The 24,392-nt window shown below is 41.9% G+C and overlaps 1 pseudogene; it reads left to right on the forward strand.

The window, feature by feature from the left end:
* The window catches only part of LOC142942008 (saccharopine dehydrogenase-like oxidoreductase), a 57,017-nt pseudogene that overhangs the window by 24,691 nt on the left and 7,934 nt on the right, over window positions 1–24,392 (forward strand).

Raw genomic sequence — 24,392 nt, forward strand, 5'->3', positions numbered from 1 at the left:
GTTATTGCAGAGAGCAGGAATGTTTTCCTGTATCGGTCCTTGTGACAGCGGAGCTGGATCAGTCTGTTGGAGAAAGTGCTCCGCTGTCCCTGCAGTAGGTAGTGGAGAGGGTGGTCCGCGTTATCCAATATGGATAATAAGTTCTTCAGTGTCCTCCTCTCCACCATCTCTTCCAGATAGTCTTGTTTGCAGCCAATGATGGAGCCGGCCTTCTTAACAAGTTTGTTAAGTCTGTTGGTGTCTCCGGCTCCAATGCTGCTCCCCCAGCAGACTACGGCGAAGTACAGTGCACTGGCCACAACAGACTGGTAGAACATCTCCAGCATCTTGCTGCACACGTTGAAGGATCGAAGTTTCCTCAAGAAGAAGAGTCGACTCATCCCCTTCTTGTACACAGCGTTGATGTTGGTCTGCCAGTTCAGTCTGCTGTCGATGGAGAAACCCAGGAACTTGTACTCCTCCACCATGTCCACATCCTCTCCCAGAACTCTCAGCGGTTGTGGAGCCGTCGTCTTCCTCCTGAAGTCGACCACCATCTCTCTGGTCTTGGCCACGTTCAGACGCAGGTGATTTCTACCGGCCCACTCCACAAAATCATCCACTACTGCCCTGTACTCCTCCTCCCGTCTGTTCCTTATACACCCGACCACTGCAGAGTCATCAGAGAACTTCTGCAGATGGCATGACCCTGAGTTGTACTGGAAGTCAGTGGTGTACAAGGTGAGCAGGAAGGGAGACAGGACAGTTCCCTGTGGGGCTCCAGTATCACTGACCACCGTATCAGACAGCACACGGCCTAGTCGGACAAACTGTGGTCTGCCTGTGAGGTAGTCAGTGATCCAGGAGACAGTGGACGCGTTAACCCCCACCACACGGAGCTTCTCACTCAGCAGCACTGGTTGGATGGTGTTGAATACACTGGAGAAATCAAAGAAAGTGATTCTCACAGAGCCACCGGATCCATCCAGGTGCGACTGAGCTCGTTGCAGCAGGTAGATGATGGCGTCGTCCACTCCCACATGAGGCTGGTATGCAAATTGCAGAGGGTCCAGTGAGGATTTCACCTGCGGTCGGAGGTGGGCCAAGACCAGCCTCTCCAGCACCTTCATCACATGAGATGTGAGGGCAACTGGTCGGTAGTTATTGAGGCCAGATGGTGTCGTCTTCTTTGGTACAGGAACCAGGCACGACGTCTTCCACAGCACCGGGACTTCCTCCTGCTTCAGGCTCAGGTTGAATAGGTGTTGCAGGACAACAGACAGCTGGCTGGCGCAGGTCTTCAGGACCCTGGGGCTGATGCCATCAGGTCCAGCAGCCTTGCCTTGGTGGAGTCTCTCCAGCTGTCTCCTAACCTGGCCAGTCGTCACAGAGAGGGCGGGGAGGGTGGAAGAGCCCTTTGATGTTGAGGGCTCTGTGTCCATGCAGCTCACCAGGGGGGACAGAGGGGGAGGTGGTGGTGTTTGGGAGGTGTGGTGTGTGGAGGACATAGATGAGGGCTCTGAGCTAAACCTAAATTGAAGAAAGAGTTTAGCTTGTTTGCCCTCTCCAGGGAGCCCCCTGGTTGTCTGCCTCCAACCTTGAAGCCGGTAATCTGCTTCATCCCCGTCCACACCTCCTTCCCGTTGTTCTGCTGGAGTTTGGCCTCCAGCTTCCTCCTGTAGGTGTCCTTGCACTCTCTGATCATCAACTTCAGGTCGCGCTGGACTCTCCTGAGCTCGTCCCTGTCCCCAGACCTGAAAGCTGCTTTCTTCTTGTTAAGAAGAGCTTTCAGGTTGGACCCATATGTGAGTTAAATGCTGTAGTCCAAATAAAATGACTTCAGTTTTAATGCCATTGAGTTACAGAGAGTTTGACTTTAGAATGTTTTCATTTGTTTTCCCTAATCTCAAAAGACAAGAGCAAAAACCAGATTAATTGGTTCTCTTTTCTTCTTTGCTGCCATGTTACCGGTCTCGTGACCCCTCAGATTGATCTCTGGAGCTGTAGGCGGATGCAGACCGTCAGGATGAATTGAGTTGGGAACCAATGCAACAGACTACCAGCTATTTAGCATGTTGGCCACACCAGCATGACACTGTCTCGTAAAATTAAGTTCCCATCCAATAACACTGGTCTGCAGAAGACTGCTGTGGGAGGAGGGCTGTTGAAAACTGTTGAAAACTGTTGAAAACTGTTGAAAACTGCGACCGCGATATGAGAGAAAAACATGTCCCTCGAAATGTAATTGAAATTGCAGTTTAATGATATTGGAATGCAATTTTGTAGGAAAAAGGAATGTTTCTAGTGAGATACAATATTAGTTTCCTCTTTCGTTGTAAATTGGATTCATTTGCTCTATTATCACGAAGGTCAAAGGTCACATTTTGCCTGAGTACACTGTGTTGGCCTTCATAGTGGTTTAAATGATCAGATCCCCTTCCAGGCAGCAGGTGCTTGTGATTCTATACAGGCAGTATGACGCGTCTCCTTTAAATAAAAAGTTTGGAATTTTATGTGGTACTTATTTCGCTTTCAAGTCAATAAAGTAGTAAAGGAAAAACTAAGTTTGCTAGTGTAATGCATGCACAGAAAACACATTGTGATAAGTGTAACCACAAATATTAACAATATCTGATGTAATTGATCTTGTTTTGAACAATAAGATTAAACAATAATAAAAAGTTCAAAAACATTTATTGAATTTCAAATATATTCTTAATATATTATATATATATATAATAGTACATTGCAAATACATTGCCAATAATTTTACTATTTGCAAATATATAAAATATACTAACATTGTACGTCTAACAATTTGCAAATTAAATCTTTAAACACACTTTCAAATATATGTAATGTAGTGCATTTTCGAGAAATATAACAAAAATATACTTAACAGAGAGCAAAAAAATTCTGATTTAAGTTAATATGGAACTGCTCGTTGTTAGACTTCCGTCTGATGGCTGCTCGCACGTCCGAGGCTCTCGTCTGCGGAAACTCTTGAATAACAGCATCTGTTAAGAGAAGAGACGAGAAATGATGTCACACAGCATATTCATACAACAGTTTCTTCTATTTTGACCACACAGGAAATCCTGTTGAACCAATATTATTTTTTGAACAGTAAATCAGGATTAATATTGAGGAACTATATCAATATGATATGCCAATATTCCTACCAGTGCAGGTCAAACATATATTTCATCACGGGTGGTGTGTTGAACATGTGATCCTGCTGCTTTATAAATCACAGAAGCTTTAAATTGTCTACATACGAGTCAAGACAATTACCTACCTGTTATGGCCTGCACTTTGGCAACGTCCAGTTGTCTTTTAGGAGGTCCCACTTTCCCAGACTTCCCAGTCAGGGTGGACAGTGCAAGGACCTCCTTTGTGAACACCAGAGCAGCCAGCTCCTGGAAAAAAAGGGTCATGATCGATTAAGCCGCAGGAAGGCCCTCTTTGAAACCATCACTGTGCTGCCAGCCAAGGCCTGCTGTATATGAGAGAATCAATGGAACACATTAATATACAGTTGGAAGATCTCTCCCTGCCTATTAGGAATTAATAGACCTTATTCACATATGAATACAATGTGCTTCATTATTTAAAACACTGCTAGTAGTCTGTACATCTCTCTATGGTGTGGAGGTTCCCACTCTCTACTAATTCACATGACTGATGTGTGACACATGTAACCTAGTAAATCCCATCACTTTATTTCTGACACATTTGAACTTGAACAGCAGACGATGCTGGGGAAGACAAAAGGAACGTGGTGTCATTTTTCTATAGCCCTTACACTGAGCAATCAACATTTACTTCACAATGACAAGTTAAAGCAAAAAAGTTCAGCATTGTTTTCCTTTCTCAAAATCACAGACATGTTCTATACCTATTCAACAGGTGTGAACTGAGTTCTTTGTGGGCTGTCGCAATGACTTGTTATAACTATTAGTGATATTAGGATCTTAAAACATTTTCTGTAATACAAAACAGTACATGTGGCTGGTTACATTGACTTACCATATACTTCAGAATGAGATGTCCATCATCTTCCTCAAGTTGGATGCCTAGAGGATGGCCGCCCTTGAAAGCGCTTGTCGCCTGTATAAAAGGATTACACTTGTTGAAATATCCCTCAAAACATCAATAATTACAAAAAATGTTTAGAATATATATATAGGGCCTATGGCAGTGGTTCTCAAACTTTTTCTGTCACGCCCCACTTTGGAGGAAGAAAAATGTTCATGCCCCACCGCCCACAAAAAATAGCTTATTGTGGCTGCAATTAACCTGTTTTGCACTGAATATCTTTCTAAGATAATAACAATAAAGTGCAACCTGTGAAAAACTAAACAAAACAAGTTCAAATATTTGGCAATAAAGAGTTTTACTGAGTTTTACACTGCATATCTTTTCAAAACAACAATAACGTGCAATCTGTGCAAAACAAAACAAAATGCTCCAGATATGTGTCACACATATCTGGAGCATTTTATTTTAAATATGAGCTTTAAAATGTAGCATTCTAAAAGTAAAATAGCTGTGATTTAACAACACGTGGGACTGTTGGGACTGTTAGTACACTGGCTGTGGTCATCACAGTGAACAGTGTGTACAGTGTGATGAGAGGACATGTGAGCCCTTGTTGCTGTACTTTATCTCCTTGGAGCAGAGGCTGCATTTAGCATACCTGCCTTATCAATGTATTTAAAACACTGTGACAGCAGGAAGCTGTACTCACGTCTGTTTAGAACCTCCACCTTTATCCAGGCCCAGCTCCACCTTTATCCAGGCCCACCTCCACCTTTATCCAGGCCCAGCTCCACCTTTATCCAGGCCCACCTCCACCTTTATCCAGGCCCAGCTCCACCTTTATCCAGGCCCAGCTCCACCTTTATCCAGGCCCACCTCCACCTTTATCCAGGCCCAGCTCCACCTTTATCCAGGCCCACCTCCACCTTTATCCAGGCCCACCTCCACCTTTATCCAGGCCCAGCTCCACCTTTATCCAGGCCCACCTCCACCTTTATCCAGGCGCAGCTCCACCTTTATCCAGGCCCACCTCCACCTTTATCCAGGCCCAGCTCCACCTTTATCCAGGCCCAGCTCCACCTTTATCCAGGCCCACCTCCACCTTTATCCAGGCCCAGCTCCACTCACAGCTCAGCCCTGCGTCAAGCTGCGCTACACAAACAGACTCCTCTCCCTGGAGCTCTTTGACCTCATCATCTCATCAGTATCTGGGCCTTTCATTCTACTTTGAGTTAAAACAAACAACCTGCAACCAGATCCGCCGGTGGTTTAACGTTAACGAGTGACCGCGTGAACTGAACCGGAACACGGGGGGGCTTCATGTTTCATCACGTTACGTTTTTTCCTCCTAAATCGTGATAATGACGAACGTTAACAGTCCACGAAGTTCCGCATGCAGTGGACGTTAACTTAACCCAGCAAGTATGAACGGTAACGGGACATAACGTAACTTAAACTGTAACGGAGGGAAAGACGGTGTAGACATCTTAACGCTGATTGGCCAAGACTCGACACGTCACATCAGAGATGTTTTATTGTGAAGATCACGACATCACCTTTTCTCCTCGTCTCACTCCAATTTGAGAAACGCTGGCTGGCCAGTTGACCCCCCCCCCCCAAAAAAAAACCCTCTACGGATCTACACGATTCACGTGGATGATATATTTTGATTCAAAACAGCGAATTTCGCCGAAAAGCGACAAGTTTGCAGGTAAGAATAAAGTTCTTGAAATAAAAAAATTCTGCATTTCCCCCTGCGCCCCACCTGCAATACCGCCGCGCCCAACTAGAGGGGCGCGGCCCACAGTTTGAGAACCACTGCTTTAAAGGTTCTCTTTATGATATTCTGAACATTAATGGAGCAGTAAACAACTATTGAGAATGAAGTCGCTCTCCCTCTGTATGTGTGTTGGTATCCGGGCTTCTCCTTGTTTTGTGGACATAGCCGGGCCGCCCTGCATGCTTTGTGAGGAATTTAAGTTTTGAAGCTCCTAATTATGGATATTATATGTTACAATGTGTTTACTTATGGAAGTTTAGACCAATAAATGTGTTTGAGTGTCTGTGTGATCAGGTTTGAGGAATATGCTGGAGCGGGGGTTGGGCGAAAGTGTCTGCTTGAGGTGTTGGAGAAGAACAATAGCCCAAGAGCCAAGGGGGGTTGGGAAGTAGCTTCGTGAGGTGTTATGCTACATCCATACTACTCCGTTTCTATTTGGAAGCAGATTTGTCAAATAGAAACGATCTCCGTCCACACGGGAGTTTCAGCATCATTCTCGAGTTGATCTGCATCCACACGGCAACCTTCGAAGACGGACAGCACGTGACCATTAACGTACACTGGGCATGCGCGTGATGGTGTAAACAGGAAGTGGATTGGTTGCTTAGTTAAAAAAAATACGACAGAGTAATAAAGTAGTCTTTAATAATGAAAGGTTGTATTTGATACTTAAGATCTTCCTCTAAAATCTCCCTCTATAAACTCAAACAGACACAGTTCGTGGAACGTTTTAGAAGTTTTATTTTTCAGACTTAGTTACAGCGCTGCGGGTCTCTCTCTCTCTCTCTCTCTCTCTCTCTCTCTCTCTCTCTCTCTCTCTCTCTCTCTCTCTCTCACATCAAACTTACTTTAAAATCAACACTTACACGTAAACGTTTACTAGATTATGGGTCCATAAATGTGGTCAACACACGTCTCTCACTCTATTCTGCTCTTGCTTAGCCATCATGTAACATGTCCGACTAGCTAGCTTCTAAGCTAATTTTAACATTACCGCCAATGGAGAAATGCGAACCGCGATTAGCATTTAATACAACACAAATGCTATACTAAAAGAGCGAATAGAATATATCTCCGTACATCTTTTCATGCTTCATAAATACATACTTACAGACTAAGGTCTCTCAAGGCTACCAAACGGAAGAAGTAAAACGTTAGTGCAGCGTGTCTTCTCATTAGAATCTAAAAACAACGAGGCACTAACTACGGCAAGAGAAGAGGGATAAATACGAGCATGCAAATGTCATTTTTTCTAAACACATCAGTTTCCGACCGTCCACACTCAAACGCAACCCCGGAGTTTTCAAACACCTCCAATCTCGGGGGTGTTTTCAAACTCCTCCGTTTCGGGTGCTCCAAAACTCCGGCGTAGTGTGGCCGCTCAGTGTAAACGTAGCAAAACATGTGTTTCCAAACGTAAACAGAGTAGTATGGACATGGCCTAAGAGGTCTCAACAGGTCAAGAGCCAAGGAGGGGCTTGTTGGACTTCAGCCAATCAATGAGCTGATCGATGAGCTGAGAGATGTAACTTTGAGGGGACAAAAGGGTCTAAAGCTCTGGCGGGTTTCAGATCTTCTGCTGGCCACCCAGGAGGCATACCAGTCTCCTGGGTGGCTCGGATTGGATCTCACATTTCATGGAATTTATATATTTGTTTTCTATCGATAGTGTAATTCAGGTTGTAACTGTTTAGCCTCTGTAATTATTAAATACATTTTTGATTATAAACCGGATCCAGCTGACTTTTTGGCACGCAGCAGCGAGAGACGTGCGGTCTTCCACAGTTCCGAGAGGTTCTACTCTGTGGGGGCTGAAATCTTCCCCACCAAGAGAAGGCCGGAGAGCACGCTCCACTGTTGTTTTACAGTAGAGTTGCTTCTTAATAAATCTACCATAAACTGGTCTACAATTAAAAGTATTTAATCCTACTGAAGCTAATACAATTACAGAATGAAGTACACTACTAACAAAATATATAATAATATGATCTGCGCGGAAAAGCTATTCACTCGCGACTCAGCCCGGAAACACAGATGTTTCCGGGCTGAGAGCCGAGAAGAAAGAGAGTGAATTCCTTTCCAGCACTTCCTCTTACAGTTTGAAATCCCCTCCCTTTTGTCCATCTTAATTCCTATTGGCTAATTTCGGTTGCCTCCTCCTGGCGTCAGGCTTCCGAAAACCCTCGCGCGGGTACAACCTGCAAATGTCTGTCTAGAAGTCTGACTTTCCCTTGGCTATTCTTCACAGTTTAATACATTCAATGACTGTCTTTTATGGCTTAACACTTCTATGGTAAACATTCTATATAAAGATTAGGATTTGCAACTTTTGGCAAAAACCTTCACAAGTTTCACAAGCAAATATAAAGGTGCTACAAATTCTACTAAGATACACTTCTAACTACAAATCACTTCTTCAATTATGAATCTTCTAATTATGTATTTCAAAACACTTATAATTATGATTTCTTAATTATGAATCATTAAACACTTCTATTATGATTTCTTAAAACACTTCTAAACCCAAATTTCCTACAACTCCCAACACCTTTAGTCCATGTTCATGCAGACTTGCCGTCGCCATGTTGAGATCTGTTGAGAGGCAATCGATCTGCTGCCAATCCCTTATCTTGCACCTTTAATATTATGCTATTTAGACTATCACACAAGAAGTAGTCATCTATCCAGAGCTATTTATTCAACCAATAAACAACAGATATATAAATAAATAAAACATACAGCAATCATTTAGCTCATGATCTCAGTTCAAGTGCTGGAGGAACTTCTTTATTGTCCTGGAGAATGCAGCTTCAGTGTGACCGAGTCTGCTTCAGCTTCTGGGGAAACATCACATACATGGTGTTGCATCAGTTTATGGTTATTTATGAGAGAGTGCTGTTGAAGAGGATGATGCATGAATGCATATCCAGTATCAATCTGTTGTTACTGCAGTTAGAGTAGCTGTACTGTAGTTAGCTGCTCCCTGTGGAGAAGACAGTTCACTAACATGGGACACTGAGGACTGAAGAATGTTAGTTCATGTGTGTGTGTGTGTGTGTGTGTGTGTGTGTGTGTGTGTGTGTGTGCGTGCGTGCGTGCGTGCGTGCGTGCGTGCCAGCGTGCGTGCGTGCGTGTGTGTGTGTCTGACACGGAAAATTTGGAGAGAAATTGATCTCAATACTGAACTCTAAAGCATGTTTCATGATACACATAAAACATTTACATATTTGATTTCATAGAAAGCACAAATGCATCTTCCTCCTCACAAACCAATACAACCAAACTTGGAAAGAAAAACTTGTACATGAATGAATAACTTCACCAAAGAATGCTCTGAAGAGCCAACTGGCTCAGTGTGAAGAATAAGAAGCAAGAACAACTTGAAGTGATCACATGTATGCCGAGAGCCAATCAGAGGCAAGGATTTGCCCTACCTCTGCCAAATTGTATATTCTTTAAAAAAAAATGTAATCTTGCAATTTTACTCTTACTCTGCAGAAATATAAGTGATTGACATGAGATGACCGACATTGTGTGAAGTCTCTGTTATCAGAAAACACTAATAATGACTTTGTCCAATAGAGCAGCTTGAGTCCACAGTGGTGAAATGTAACTAAATACATTCAGTCAAGTACTTCTGTACAATGTTGAGGTTCCTAGACTTTACTTTCTTGTAAAGTCAGAACTAAACATGGAGAAGCAGCGTTCAGTTGTTCTGCTCCACATATCTGGAACAAAGTCCCAGAGAGCTGCAGGTCTGCTGAGACCCTCAGCTCCTTTAAATCAAGATGGAAGACTTTTCTGTTTGCTGCCTTTAATTGAACCATATTCAAGGATATTAATCACTTTCCTGCATTTCTGCATTTTACTACTGTATTTTATTTCTTACACTTACACTATATCTTACATATCTTAGTGTTTTAATGACTGTTTTTAGTGTTTCAATGAATGTTCTTAATTGTTTTTAAATCTCCTTTTCTTTTGCCTTATGTTTTGATGCTTTTAATGGTTTTATGTGAAGCACTTTGAATTACCTTGTTGTTGAAATGTGCTATACAAATAAACCTGCCTTGCCTTGTACTACTTTACTACATTTCAGAGGCCAATATTGTACTTTTTACTCTTCTACACTTACTTGATATTTAGTTTCTTTACAGATTCAGAGTACTAAAAATAAATATTATCAACAAATAATGGACGATGTAGACTTTATTGATCCCTTGCTACCTGGCAGTAAATATAGTAAAAAACTGCATTATTAAAGCAATGTACATTGTCATGCATTATTAATTATAACCAATAATAAGTAATGTAGGACTTTAACTTGTATTTATGTACTGTGGTGCTGCACCTTTGACTTGACTAGAGTCAGAGATCTGAGTAGGTGATGAAAGGTGATGAAAACACATGAAAACACTCAAAGTGAAGTTTCTATAGAGTCTGAAGCAAACACACTTCATATGCAAAGTTGTCTTTATTGAAAAGCAGGAAATGTGCAGAATAAAGTGACACAGAGACTTAATATTCATCATTCATTAACAGTGTTAAAAAACAATGTGAAATAGTTTGATTCATTTCATTGACATCAGGTTTAACAGTAGAAATCATATACGATTGATACTTTCTGATATTACCAGTAGTATTACAGTAATATAATAATCACATTGTTATATAGTGAAAAAGAGAAAAAAAGTGAAAGAGTCCATCACCAAAAAGATTTAACTGCATTGCTGGACTTTTCTTTCCACTTCAGTGAGTGTTGGGAATTCTCAGCTCTGCTACCATGAAGAGGGCTTTTTGCTTTCACTGATACACACACAGGTACTGAGTGTGGCAACAATCACCTGCGTTGAGATTTTTCTCGATTACAGTGAGACCAGCCTTCCTGTAGTCATCAGCCAAAGCTGTGTTGAGAAGCAGGGCGATGGTCTTAATGGGATCGCTGGATTCCTCCTTCTTGTACCACAGGTACACTGGGTTACCACAGGATTCATCGTTGAGGTTGACATTCACAATACTGTATCTTTGGTCCTGATATTCACGAGACTCCTTGTCACTGATGGAGACTTTCAGATCAGCGAGGGCACGCTTGGGGTCGGTGGTCTGACGGTACCAGATGAAGACCTTGGATCCTCCTGTTCCCTTGTTAGTATTTTCATCCACACGGATGTAACCGGTTCCAAACAGGTCGGCGTCTGATCCGTAGGAATCGGTGGCAGTGATGTCGCAGATGTAGTTTTGTTTCTCTCTCTTCACCCAGATGTGGATCCAGGCCCCTCCGGTCTCGCGGTTCAGATCACAGGCCAGTCTCTCCCAGTCGAAGCCAAACTTTGCAGCTTCATTGTTTGCATCTGTAGTGACATCAATGTCCACTATGGGAGTATCAAACTCTCCAGACCCTTGGTAGGACCAAAGGTAGATGCTACTACCTCCTGCTCCAGCATTGAGATCTTTATAGATCTTTTTGTACCCTGCACTGATCAATCCAGCAGTCATGTCATCGTTGAATGTAACTTGAAGCTTAGTGATTGCTTTTGACCCCTCTTTGTACCAAAGATAGATTTCATTTCCACCTGCTCCTTTGTTCAGATTACCTCGGAGCTGCTTGAAGCCCTTGCCTCTGAGATTTTGCTCCTCTCCATCATTGAGGGACACATCAAGTTGTGAGATGTAGGTGGTCATGGTGGGTAACTGCATTAAAGAAAGACACATCATGAGTAAACAGTTAGCAGCATGACTGTGCGTCTTCAGGTGAGCGCCAATATCATCACTACAAATTACAATATCAGTGCTGAAATATGGATCACCATAATGACATCTAACATAAATTACTTTTTAAATGTGCATGCACACTGCCACCATTTACACTAATCACAGTGAATATAATCAATTAAGATCTGAAATAGAAAACTTTATGTTCCACAACCATAAAACATGACATTCTTGAAGACTTACGTGTCTGCTGACAGTCAGTGATAGAGCGGCAGGAAGAAGTCAGCTGGTCCTCTGGATTCTGTTGTACTCACTGCAGGTCAGCTGCCTTTATATAGAGAGATGCTCTTTCCCATTGTGCAAGTCTTTCCTGTCATGAGTCATATTCCAAAGAAAGTGACATATTGTCAAACCAGAGTGGTATCTTGATAACCTTTAATTAATATCATCAAACTCCACCTCTAAACTCTTGCCAAACAATCACAAAAGCTTCCTTGTTCCACGGCTCATGTGTCTTTTTTGTTTCTATTTAATCGTTTCCAGCTCAACAAAAAGTTGCAGTTGAACAATCTGGACAAAACTAAATGTCTTAATATTTTAAATCTTGTCTTTTCGGAGCAGTCAAACCTTCCATGTCCAATGGCAGACATGGGTAATACATGTGTTTAATAGCCATAAAATGCAACACAAACGCTGTGATTTAAGTTCCAACAAATGTCGTTGGGGGTTGACTCACACTAAACACTCAAAGTGAAGTTTCTATAGAGTCTGAAGCAAACACACTTCATATGCAAAGTTGTCTTTATTGAAAAGCAGGAAATGTGCAGAATAAAGTGACACAGAGACGTAATATTCATCATTCATTAACAGTGTTGAAAACGGCCCCTTCTACACCCCTTTAGTTACTTTACAGATTCAGAGTAATAATAATGAATATAATCAACAAATCAATAAAGATGTAGACTTTATTGATCCTTTGCTACTTAGCACTATATAAAGTAAAACAACTGCAACATTAAAGCAATGTACATATTGATGCGTTCATAATTATAATTCAATAATATAATTCTTATTCTGAAATAAGCTCTTCTGTGTAATGTTTGCTTTTACTTTTCGTTCTTAAAGTATATTTTGATGTTAGTACTTTTGTACTTTAACTGAAGTAAACTTTTGAATGCAGTACTTTTACTGGTACTTCTACAACAGAGATGCTATAGCTCATTGTTTAGTTATTATCTGTGAGGAGTCATATTCTAAAGTATATAATATCTTATCAAACTATTGATATCTTGATTACCTTTCAGTAAATATCATCAAACTCAACCTCTGAATTCTTTCCAAAACAATCACCAAAGCTACCTTGCTCCAATGCTCATGTGTTTATTGTGTGTTTATTGATATGTGTTCATATGAACCAGTCCAACCTTCCATGTACAATGGGACACATGGGTGACCCTGTGTCTGTTGGACACGTCCTCAGCGGGGCTGCTGGTAAACAAACAGCCAGTTATTTGAAGACGTCTGAAGGCAAAAGTGTTTATTCACCAACGCTCTCTTCTGACGTCATGTTTCAAACTTCTTATCTGTGACCTCGGCTGTCTAAAGCTCTCTACAGTGTTGGGCCCTCTCTGTGCTGCTGTTACCCTTCTGACGGGTCAGTCTCAGTCTCAATGAATCTAATGAGTCGAGCTCTTAAAGTCAATGTCTGTCCTGCTGACGAGATCATAGGTTCTCCTTCTTGTCCTGTGCTGGTCCATCAGAACGCTTTGTGTTCTTATCAAGTGTTTGGTCCAGTTCTGTGTAAGTCACACCTGCTCTGCTGCCTCGGGGCGATTGGTTGCCCCGTCGCTCAGAGGTCCCTGCGGCCGATCGACCCGATCACGGCTGTTTTCTGTCCTGGCCCCACAGTGGTGGAATGAACTCCCCACTGATGTCAGGCCTACCCTGAGCCTTCCACTTAGCACTTATTGTATTCGTACTAGTTTGCTGCACTTATTGTATTCGTATTAGTTTGTGGCACTTATTGTATTTGTTTGTTTCTGAACTGTACGTTTGCTCTGGTTTATGCTCTTAGATGCGTGTTTGAAAAAGGAGATGCACTTGTGACTTCTGGTGACTAGTAGTTCTCTTGAAAACCGATGTTGAATACACTTATTGTAAGTCACTTTGGATAAAAGCGTCTGCTAATGACTGTAATGTAATGTAGTGTAATGTACATTACAAAATCAGAACGCTTTGTGTTCTTATCAAGTGTTTGGTCCAGTTCTGTGTAAGTCACACCTGCTTTGAGAAAGTTAACAACTGTTTTCTTGTTGGGCCAGAATCAGCTTTATTCTTGTTGTTTGCATTCAGCTAACGTGTTAATCATCATGACTAATGATAGTTTGTTCAAACGTGCAGCTTGAAAGAAGTCTGAGCTCTCTTAAAAAGCATTTGTACATCATGAGAGACTTCTTAAGTTAAAAGACTGGGTAAAGGATTATCACTTGTATTTATTACACTTTTTACAAAGTTGTCTTTATTGAAATGTGCAGAATAAAGTGATACAGAGACGTAACATTCAATCATTCATAAACATCTTCCTATCACATCCCCTTCCTCTGGAATGACCTTTCTGCTCACATCAGCAGTTGAGGCCTTTAAATCCCAATTTGAAACTCATCTTTTGGTCCTAACCTTCAGTTATTTGCTTTTTCTTTGATTACTTCAGGCCTCTTATCTGTTGCCAGTAACGCAATTATTGCCTGTCTGAGGATTCCAAAGAATCTGTCATTGTACCGGTTGCCTTAACCTTTCAGCAGTTCAGTCATTGTGCAATCGTTACCTGTAGGAGTCATATTCCAAAGAATGTTTCCTTTTCTAAATACCGTGTCAAAAGAGATAAAACACACCTTGTTTACCTTTAATTACATTCTCACACTCAACTTCTGACTTTCTGCCACAACAAGACTTAGAGCTATCTTGGTGATCTTTGGATCTCTCTCCTTGTTTGTTTCCTTTCTCCTATCTGTGTGAATGGTGGGCTTGAGTTTTGCCTCTTGTGTGTTTCTGTAGTCTTTCTTCTTCCAGAGGAGTGAACTATGAGGGGAGATTGATGGGGTAGTGGGCTAAGTTGCGCCTAAAGCTGGAGTTTTTGATGTCACGATGGTGACTTTATTGTAACCACTAGATCACCATGGTAACTTACGACTAATCTGCTCCGGGGTAAAAATGTTCAGTGTATCAGTTATACTTACTTATTCAGCATTTCTTTCCTCTGTGTCTCTGATCAAATGTAGACTGTTTCTGTGGTTTACTGTTTGTTGTTGGATGTCCCACAAGCACATGTCTCTGGTCTCCTAGTTTGTCCTCCTCGTCCTCTCTTGTCACTCAGGCTTAATGGTGCTGGGCTATCTCCAAGCCTTGTGTTTGACAGGAGTTTGAGGAAGAAGGAAGGATGAAGAGGAAAACCCAACTATAACAAACACGCCTACAAATGTTCCCTTTCAGTGTCTGTTCAGTTCTGTGTAAGGTTATCGTTATTGTGAACGTACTGAAACCCTGGCACCATGTATCATAGAATTCCACGTTTCTTCCTGCATTGGCTTCAAAACTGAAGACACAAGAAATAAACTTTTGGTTTGTTGTATAGAAACAAAGCATTAGCTTTAATATTGTGTTCTCGACCGCGTCGGGTAGACACAACACATCAGTTTTAAATTATCTTAAGTTTAAAAATGTTATGTTCTACAATAAATAACACGATTGATTACATGTGACTTGTTTGTATGGAATTAAAGACCATCTGGTGTGCACACAGAGGATTACTCAAATAGGCCCTTACATGTGGATAGTTAGAAAAGTTTAGTTTTCTGTATGATGTTTTTGGGTTAAATGCACCATGATTGTAAGTAATAGTAAAGTGAATTAGTAAAGTAATTTAACAACATTGTTGGACTGTGCCTTTTCATATCTGTCTGATATCAGTTGCTTACTCTTTGATTTAATCAGCAAGTTCAACATTAAAACCCATAAACCATTGTTACTTTGTGATATTATTGAGGGACTGTAGTATAATGAATCATCATTTTAATATAATGAATATAATCATTTTTACATTACCATTGTTATGCCGATGACACCCAGCTGGTCTTGTCATAGCCCCCCGGTGACACTCAAGTGGAGGCACGCACCGCTGCGTGCTTGGCTGACATCTCGAAATGAATGACAACACACCACCTCAAGCTCAACCTGGACAAAACCGAGCTACTGTGCCTCCCGGGGAAGGGTTGCCCACACCGAGACCTGTCCATCACCATTGATGATACCGTAGTGACGCCAACTCGGACTGCGAGGAACCTGGGTGTGACCCTGGATGACCAACTGTCGTTCTCAGCAAACATTGCATCGGTTACACGCTCCTGCAGATTCCTGCTTGACAACATCAGGAGGATTCGCCCCTTCCTTACTGACGAGACGGCACAGGTGCTCATCCAGGCTCTGGTCATCTCCCGCCTGGACTACTGCAACTCACTACTTGCCGGAGGCCCGGCGTCGGCCATCAGACCTCTGGAGCTTGTCCAGAAAGCTGCAGCTCGCCTGGTGTTCAATCGCCCCAAGTTCTCCCACACAACTTCCCTTCTCCGATCTCTACACTGGCTCCACGTAAGAGCTCGCATCCAGTTTAAGACCCTGGTGCTAGCCTACAGGAAAGTGAAAGGAACAGCTCCTTCCTATCTCCAGGCCATGGTCAAGCCCTACACCCCCACCCGACCACTTCGCTCTGCTGCCTCGGGGCGATTGGTTGCCCCGTCGCTCAGAGGTCCCAACGGCCGATCGACCCGATCACGGCTGTTTTCTGTCCTGGCCCCACAGTGGTGGAATGAACTCCCCACTGATGTCAGGCCTACCCTGAGCCTTCCACTTAGCACTTATTGTATTCGTACTAGTTTGCTGCACTTATTGTATTCGTATTAGTTTGTGGCACTTATTGTATTTGTTTGTTTCTGAACTGTACGTTTGCTCTGGTTTATGCTCTTAGATGCGTGTTTGAAAAAGGAGATGCACTTGTGACTTCTGGTGACTAGTAGTTCTCTTGAAAACCGATGTTGAATACACTTATTGTAAGTCGCTTTGGATAAAAGCGTCTGCTAAATGACTGTAATGTAATGTAGTGTAATGTACATTACCAAATCAGAACGCTTTGTGTTCTTATCAAGTGTTTGGTCCAGTTCTGTGTAAGTCACACCTGCTTTGAGAAAGTTAACAACTGTTTTCTTGTTGGGCCAGAATCAGCTTTATTCTTGTTGTTTGCATTCAGCTAACGTGTTAATCATCATGACTAATGATAGTTTGTTCAAACATGCAGCTTGAAAGAAGTCTGAACTCTCTTAAAAAGCATTTGTACATCATGAGGAACTTCTTAAGTTAAAAGACTGGGTAAAGGATTATCACTTGTATTTATTACACTTTTTACAAAGTTGTCTTTATTGAAATGTGCAGAATAAAGTGATACAGAGACGTAACATTCAATCATTCATAAACATTTTCCTATCACATCCCCTTCCTCTGGAATGACCTTTCTGCTCACATCAGCAGTTGAGGCCTTTAAATCCTAATTTGAAACTCATCTTTTGGTCCTAACCTTCAGTTATTAGCTTTTTCTTTGATTACTTCAGGCCTCTTATCTGTTGCCAGTAACGCAATTATTGCCTGTCTGAGGATTCCAAAGAATCTTTCATTGTACCTGTTGCCATTAACCTTTCAGCAGCTCAGTCATTGTGCAATCGTTACCTGTAGGAGTCATATTCCAAAGAATTGTTATTTTTCTAAATACTGTGTCACAACAGATAAAACACACCTTGGTTACCTTTAACTAAGCTGTGTGCCGCTCTCTCTCTCTTCTCCCATAAGGAATTCTCAAGTTAATGTTGGTTTTACAAGTAATAAAAGTAAAGCATTTTTTCTTTAATTTTTCACATAAGTCTAAAATGTCCCTTTATCAGTTTATTAAATGATGTCCTACAAGCACATGTCTCTGGTCTCCTAGTTTGTCCTCCTCGTCCTCTCTCTTCACTCAGGCTTAATGGTGCTGGGCTATCTTCAAGCCTTGTGTTTGGCAGGAGTTTGAGGAAGACGCGTCTATCATGAAAAGAAGCAGACCATGAACACACACACACACACATCACACACACACACACACACACACACACATCACACACACACACATAAAGACACACACACACACACGCACGAACACACATTTCTTTGGGTGAAATGCACCCTTATTGTGACTCTGCAGACACATTTTAACATTTGGTTTGCAGTTATCATAACATCTGTAACTAGCTGTGTTCTGTTTGAACTCACTCAAAACCAAACTAGATGAGAAATGAGAAGCTGCCAGGGTACAAAGATAAACTACCAAAGACACACCAGAAACATGAGAGTTAAATATTTATCCTGAACATGAGAATGCTGGATTCACCCCACGTCAACAATCTAATTTATTTACAATAAATAGAGATGAAACTGAAATGGTGTACAGCCTAGCTGTGTAACCGATACCCCCTCCTAGTGCGAGAGAAGCGCTGGAAGACGGCTTGTTCAGTAACCTCTGACCTAGGTAACGAACGCACCCCCAAGATCTACACGCGAGACCGTCTTAGCCTGCTTAGTGAGGCGAAAGCCAGGATAACTTAATAACACTAGCCACCGCCGTATCACTGATTTCAGGCTAAAAACGTCGGCCTCCCCGACAGCCGGATATCAACGGATTTAGGTGTGTGTGCAATAGGTGTGGGAGGCCTGGAAGTACCCCAGGGTAGACCCGCTCTAAAGGGCCACTGGAGGAGGAACCCTGTGTGGTTGGGAAACTCACTTGGTTCTTCAGGGCAGCTTAAGGACCCTGGCCCTAACACCCCCAATTTAGATGCCAATCTGACCGCTATTGCTTCCTAATACACAACAGCTAATGTCTAATTATTATCATCACACTGCAACATCACATAGAATACGTTTGCAGAGCTTCAAAGTCAATCTGAGCCAACCAAGTTAGTGAATCACAACAATGCTGAACAACACCATCTTAACCTTAGCTTGTAACAGGAATGTCATTCAAAATGTCATGTCTGATTTATTTACCACTGTCAGCCTATCGCAGGGGAAGAGCACTCTTACCTTTAGGAGACTACGAGGACCCCACCAGAGATGAGCAGCACTGGACTTTAGTTGGAATGCACAAAATACAAAACACTTTCATTTGGTTTTCACAAAAAGCAAGTTCAAATATTACAGAAAGTGAATATCGGAAAATGATCTAAAAGTTAATACAAAATGTCAAATGTCTAGAGCATGAACCCTCCAGAAGTCATCAAAAAAGCCTCCATCCTTTGTTGTCTCCTCTTATACGCTTCTCCTTGGCGCTTCCTGCAACCTCCAGGTCCATATCGTGTAGAGAACAGATCACTCTCAAGTCATAGTGTGGATTACAACACCATCTGGTGTGCACACAGAGGATTACTCAAATAGTCCCTTACATGTGGAGATGTGGTTTGAAAGGTTTATTCTGGACGATGTCTTTCAGGTGAAATGCACCTTTATTGTAGTGATTTACAATCCATGATCTCTCTGAAGCGTAATAGAAGATAGTGGAGCAGGGAGGAAGTTCTGCTGCTGGTGGATGAGCTACATCAGAGAAATCATATAATATTTAAATATATAGTAGACCAGGGGTATTTCATTCATATTCAATGAGGTACATTTAGAGAGAATCTCCTCATGCAAAGGTCCAGAACATCACAATAATGTTTAACTTGTGCTGAATTAGTCCCATATATATTGAAGTAGACAACAGTTCTATCAACATCTGTATGTAGCCAACAACTGACTGTCAAATCAAAGAAAGAAAGTTTGATTGAATAATATCATAACAATATTTATTGTCTGTTTTTTTGTCAGCAGTGCAGTTTAAATGCTTTCGGGCTTCAACAATTTTCAGACGGGTAGTCTCCCATTTCTTAATTTTCAGCAATTTTTTACAATTCATTTCAGCTTTCAGCATTCCAATGCATTTTCTAGTTTTAAATACAATCTCGCTTTAGGTCCAAACACTGACAATGCTCCATAAATGGGGAAAATGGAAGATTTCAAAGATACCCCTCCTTTTCAGACAACTAGTTGCAATGAAGGTTGTATTTGGGAGATGACTATAAAAGATGAACAGCTTCCAACCCAACACACTCTCAAGATTTTTTTACAAAAGTAAAAGTCTGGCCAAAACAATTTATTCTGATTTACAGTACTTCAAATTTTGCATTTTTACTCTACATGTATTCATCTGCTATAGTTACTAGTTACTTTTATGTTACAATAAAAAAGACTATCGCCATCAGCCACTGTCATTAGAATCAAATGTATCCTCTCTGGACATTGGATACATGTAGCTAATTCCATAGCAATCCACCCGATAGATGTTGAGAGCCACAATGCCGCTAGCGTTAAGCTATATGTGTTATCAACTTATAAAATATGATATATTATTATAGATATTATAACCCTGCACACCCACGGAGGTGTTTGCAGTTATTGTGTCTGATTAGAGATACTAATGTTGAAGGAGCACTAAGCTATTCTGGGATTTATGTGAGGTCACCAATCTCCATGTACAAGCTTTGGGGCTTTCTTTCTGTATGTGCTGAAGATAAGATTTGAAGCTGCAGGCCTTTAAGGTCAGTAAGCACAGTGACACCTGTGCTCCCAGTTGACCACACAAGAAAAATCTGCGCTGTATAAATATTCCGTGCAATAAAAAATGTCTGTATATATAATATTTTTAGTTATTGTGGATTTTTACTTGTTTAATATTCGTTACCATTTATACTTGTTTTTACTATGTCTCTTGTTTGCACCATTTACTATGCCGCTGTAATCCTGTACATTTTTCCACTGCGGGACTACAGTACAGAATCAAATCTCAGGATGCACTTTGTCAGACCTCATTCATCTTCCCCTCCCCAGAGAAATAAGGAAACCAAAATATCATTAAAAAAAGTTTTATTCAAAACGGATATAAAAGTACGGACAAGCAGAAAGACGCTACTGTGTAGCTGCGGCCGTCGGCCAGGAGGGAGCGGTCGCCCTTGGCCATGAGGCCGCCGTCGGCCAGGAGGGAGCGGTCGCCCTTGGCCATGAGGCCGCCGGCGGCCATGAGGGAGCGGTCGCCCTTGGCCATGAGGCCGCCGTCGGCCAGGAGGGAGCGGTCGCCCTTGGCGCCGAGGTCGCCGTCGGCCAGGAGGGAGCGGTTGCTTTCAACAAGAACGTATAGGTGGACAGCTGATGCCTCAACATCCACTTCATTGGCTTCCACTGTCACTGAAATAAAGACATTCGATTAATAAATTAAAATCTAAGACGTGATTTTCAACTTCTGTAGACTTTTACAGTGCTTTGAGAATTCTCTGTTCATAAACTTAAAGCAAACACTTGCTCTTAATATTTGGCTTTAAAGATTTAAAATATATATGTTTTACTACAACACGACAGTACATACACCTCTCACGGTGTCCAATGATAAATACGCAGCAACTGTATACCTGAAATCTTATAGTCAATGTAGCTTAGACATTTCTTTGGAATCCAAACACCAAAAGACAGACAAAGCGTTAATGAAAACTTAACGAACCACATTATGACACCAGGAACCTGAGCCGTACACAAACTTGCATTTTTCCAATAGGGTTAAGCAGAACCTGCTCACCTTTTTTATACTTTCGCACAGACATGGCCTCATGTGAATGGTGAAGTGTAAGGGCCTTCTTTATGAACGTTTGGCCTTTTTTAACAAATGCTGTGGAGGCGGTCAAGGAGACTGGTTTTATGGGATGCAGCTCCTGGAGTGTACACCCCTCCCCTGTCAATCACAACAGAGAGCGAATGAGGGATGATGTGAAGAGAGGAGGAAGGCAGATATAGATGAGACAGAAGGTTTTCACCAAATCTCCCCGTTTATGAAGAGAAAACGGACTAAACTGACCTCCTGGGCAGAGAGTGCAGCTCATTCAGCAAGGTTACGGCTGCTTGTACCAGAGCAGAGACTGTAGCGACATAACCAGGCTCTGTAAACCAGAACAAAAACACAAACAAGATAAAAACAGCTCCAGAAATGGTCAACGTTCATTTTTATTTTTTTTTACTATTTCTTTTGTTTATTAGCGGTTTTCAAATGACAACAAAGACCAAAGTGAATTGAAGTGTTTAATCTAGATTTAAGTAAACATCCTCTCACAGGAGTTTAGCCCACTAAACTGCTGTCCAGGATAATTGAAATGCTCGCTTGCGCTTCAGCTCATCAACTTTGTCTTTTCTCGCGAGTGCCCGATCGCTACTGAGCATGAGCAACTCTCAACAGAGACGAGAAGGAAGCGTGACGGCTCACTCCTTAGCTACTTCCATCATCAGCTCTGGAACAACAACATGTGTTTGATTCTTTTTACCACTTACCAGATCGAACAAGGGAATTGCTAGATGTACTATCAACCCCGCTTACACCGTCCTGCTGCTCTTAATACTCCCTCGGGCACCAAATGTGGATGAATCCACCGCAGGATATAGTCCCCAACAAATGCACGATTTACTCCTGTTTGTGTAAGAAATTCTAAAAACGACACGGAGCCTTTTGATACAGAACACCAGCCTGATCCTTTAACTGCTAAAGCTGAATGGGCCTTTTTCACAGCACTACTTGTACTACTACACAGCAGGAGAAGCACAGGTGTTACTCACAACCCCTGATGAAATAATCATGAATTGTATAATGATATATGTTTCCATTAAACACAACTAGAAGCCTATGTGTACTGTACTTTACCTGCTCCTATGACCTGAGTGCAGATCTTTGTGTTGGGTCGGCCCTGCGTGGGATCTGAACCCTCTGAGCAGCCCTCCCCAAAAAGTGTCAAGCTGAAACACGTGTCTTCTATCTGAGGGAAGAGAAAGAACCGAATGGGCGGACAAATCCATGAAACTACTGCACAACAAAGTGAGCAGCTAAACACAGTGTAGGAAAGAGACATCTGGTATATCTTCTTATATTAGGGTGTTTTTGTATCCCTCCTAGTAGCTCATAGTTGACTACTCACATTTAATTTGACATGACATTAAAGCACCTAAATGCTCTAAATCCATACTTACCCCGACCAATCAGGGACAGAAACACAAATAACCAAAACTGTTGCTAATTCTGTTGGACCCCATCACTCAATATGAGAACATGATTAAGAAAATAGGTTTTCAGGGCCTTTAACAACACAAACTTAATGTTGCTGGCTTTCCTTTCACTTGGTTACTGCGGCCGATGTTTAGCAGCCATTTCACAGGCTTTCAATTCATCTCAGAGTCCCACAATGATACAAAGAGCACTAGTACAGTATTTATGTCACCTGCTTCAAGGTTGGACCAGATTTGGTGAACAAGCCAAAGGAGAAGAGTGATGGGAACTTTAGGAAAGACAAAGAACAAATATATCAATCATACCAATATATCAATACATATACTGTATATTTAAATGTCACAAAATGGTGCTTACAGCAGAATGATATGCTAAGTCTGTAAGGACCATTTACTGACTCCATTGACTCTCCATGACTTGCAGTGCTGACAAATGAAGCATTAAAACTGCAATTCATGTTGGTTAGAGACATTTCTACACTCACAAGCATCAAGTAGTACAACAGTAGTACAACAGAAGTACAACAGTAGTACAACAGTTGTATAACAGTTGTATAACAGTTGCTGCATTTAATGTGAGTAGCTGTGGGTAAGCCTTTCAGCTAAATACCCTCACCTAACTGTGACATTCATCGGCGTTTGAATGCCTGGAATAATCCTAAAGCTGGAGTTTGGGAAATATTTAACTTTAACTACCACCACTGAAATAAATAATATTAAATAATAATAATAATAAAACACAGCACGAGTCCTTGTGTTGATTTTATCTTACTGGCGACCGGTGTTCCTCCTCGTAGAGGAAACTGTCACGATCAGGCTTTTCCTTCTGTGTTCTGTGTGTGTCTTTGTATAGCTCCACCCTCCTCACTCTACCTGTCAGCCACTCCCTCAGCACCAGTCTAACTCCCTTCACCTGCCTCTGATCACTAATCAAGCACTCCCTCATCAGCACAACTCTCCTCACCTGTTCTAGCCACTATTTAAACCCCTGCCTCTCAGTCACTCACTGCCAGATCATTGCCATGTCTACCCGCCAGTTTGGCTTGTCCTGTTCCCCACGTCTGCCTGCCCTGCCTCCTCCTGCTGGATTTCCCCCCTTCGTCTCTATTCTCGTCCGTGAATTCCTTGTGTGTTCTTGTAAGTGTCGTGTGTTCATTAAATTCCCACTTCCCTCTACTTCTGGTCTGGTCTGCGTTTGAGTCCTCCATCATGCCCCGTGACAGAAACGCTGGGTTCTCTACTGAGGGGTCAGAACCCATGAATGGGATGGCCTACTGCTCCATCTCTCTGCTGAAAAACACAAACCCCCTGGACGAACACACACACACCAAATTACAAAAGGAGGAAGCACAGTGGTCAACGCTCACCATTTACTCACTTTAGTGTATTCCAGCTCATTTTATCCCCCCCCCCCTGCACCACATGTTCATTACATTAAATTAAATATACTTGGTGAGGATTGCATTTGCTGAAATGGCACTATATTAAAAATGATTAAAAAAACTCCATATTTCACTCTGGAATCAAACTATTGAAACGAAGGTCAGGCGTCAAAAAGATGCATCAGTGTCAGTGGACAGTTACGTGACGTGAGCATGCTGGGGATGGCTTTGCTCACCTTTAAAAACAGGACTGGCACTGCAGCCAAGTCAGTTAAAAGACTGAATTGATTAAT

The sequence above is a fragment of the Anarhichas minor genome, unplaced genomic scaffold (assembly GCF_050575085.1).
Source record: "Anarhichas minor isolate MPS153535 unplaced genomic scaffold, ASM5057508v1 ptg000136l, whole genome shotgun sequence".
NCBI lineage: Eukaryota > Metazoa > Chordata > Actinopteri > Perciformes > Anarhichadidae > Anarhichas > Anarhichas minor.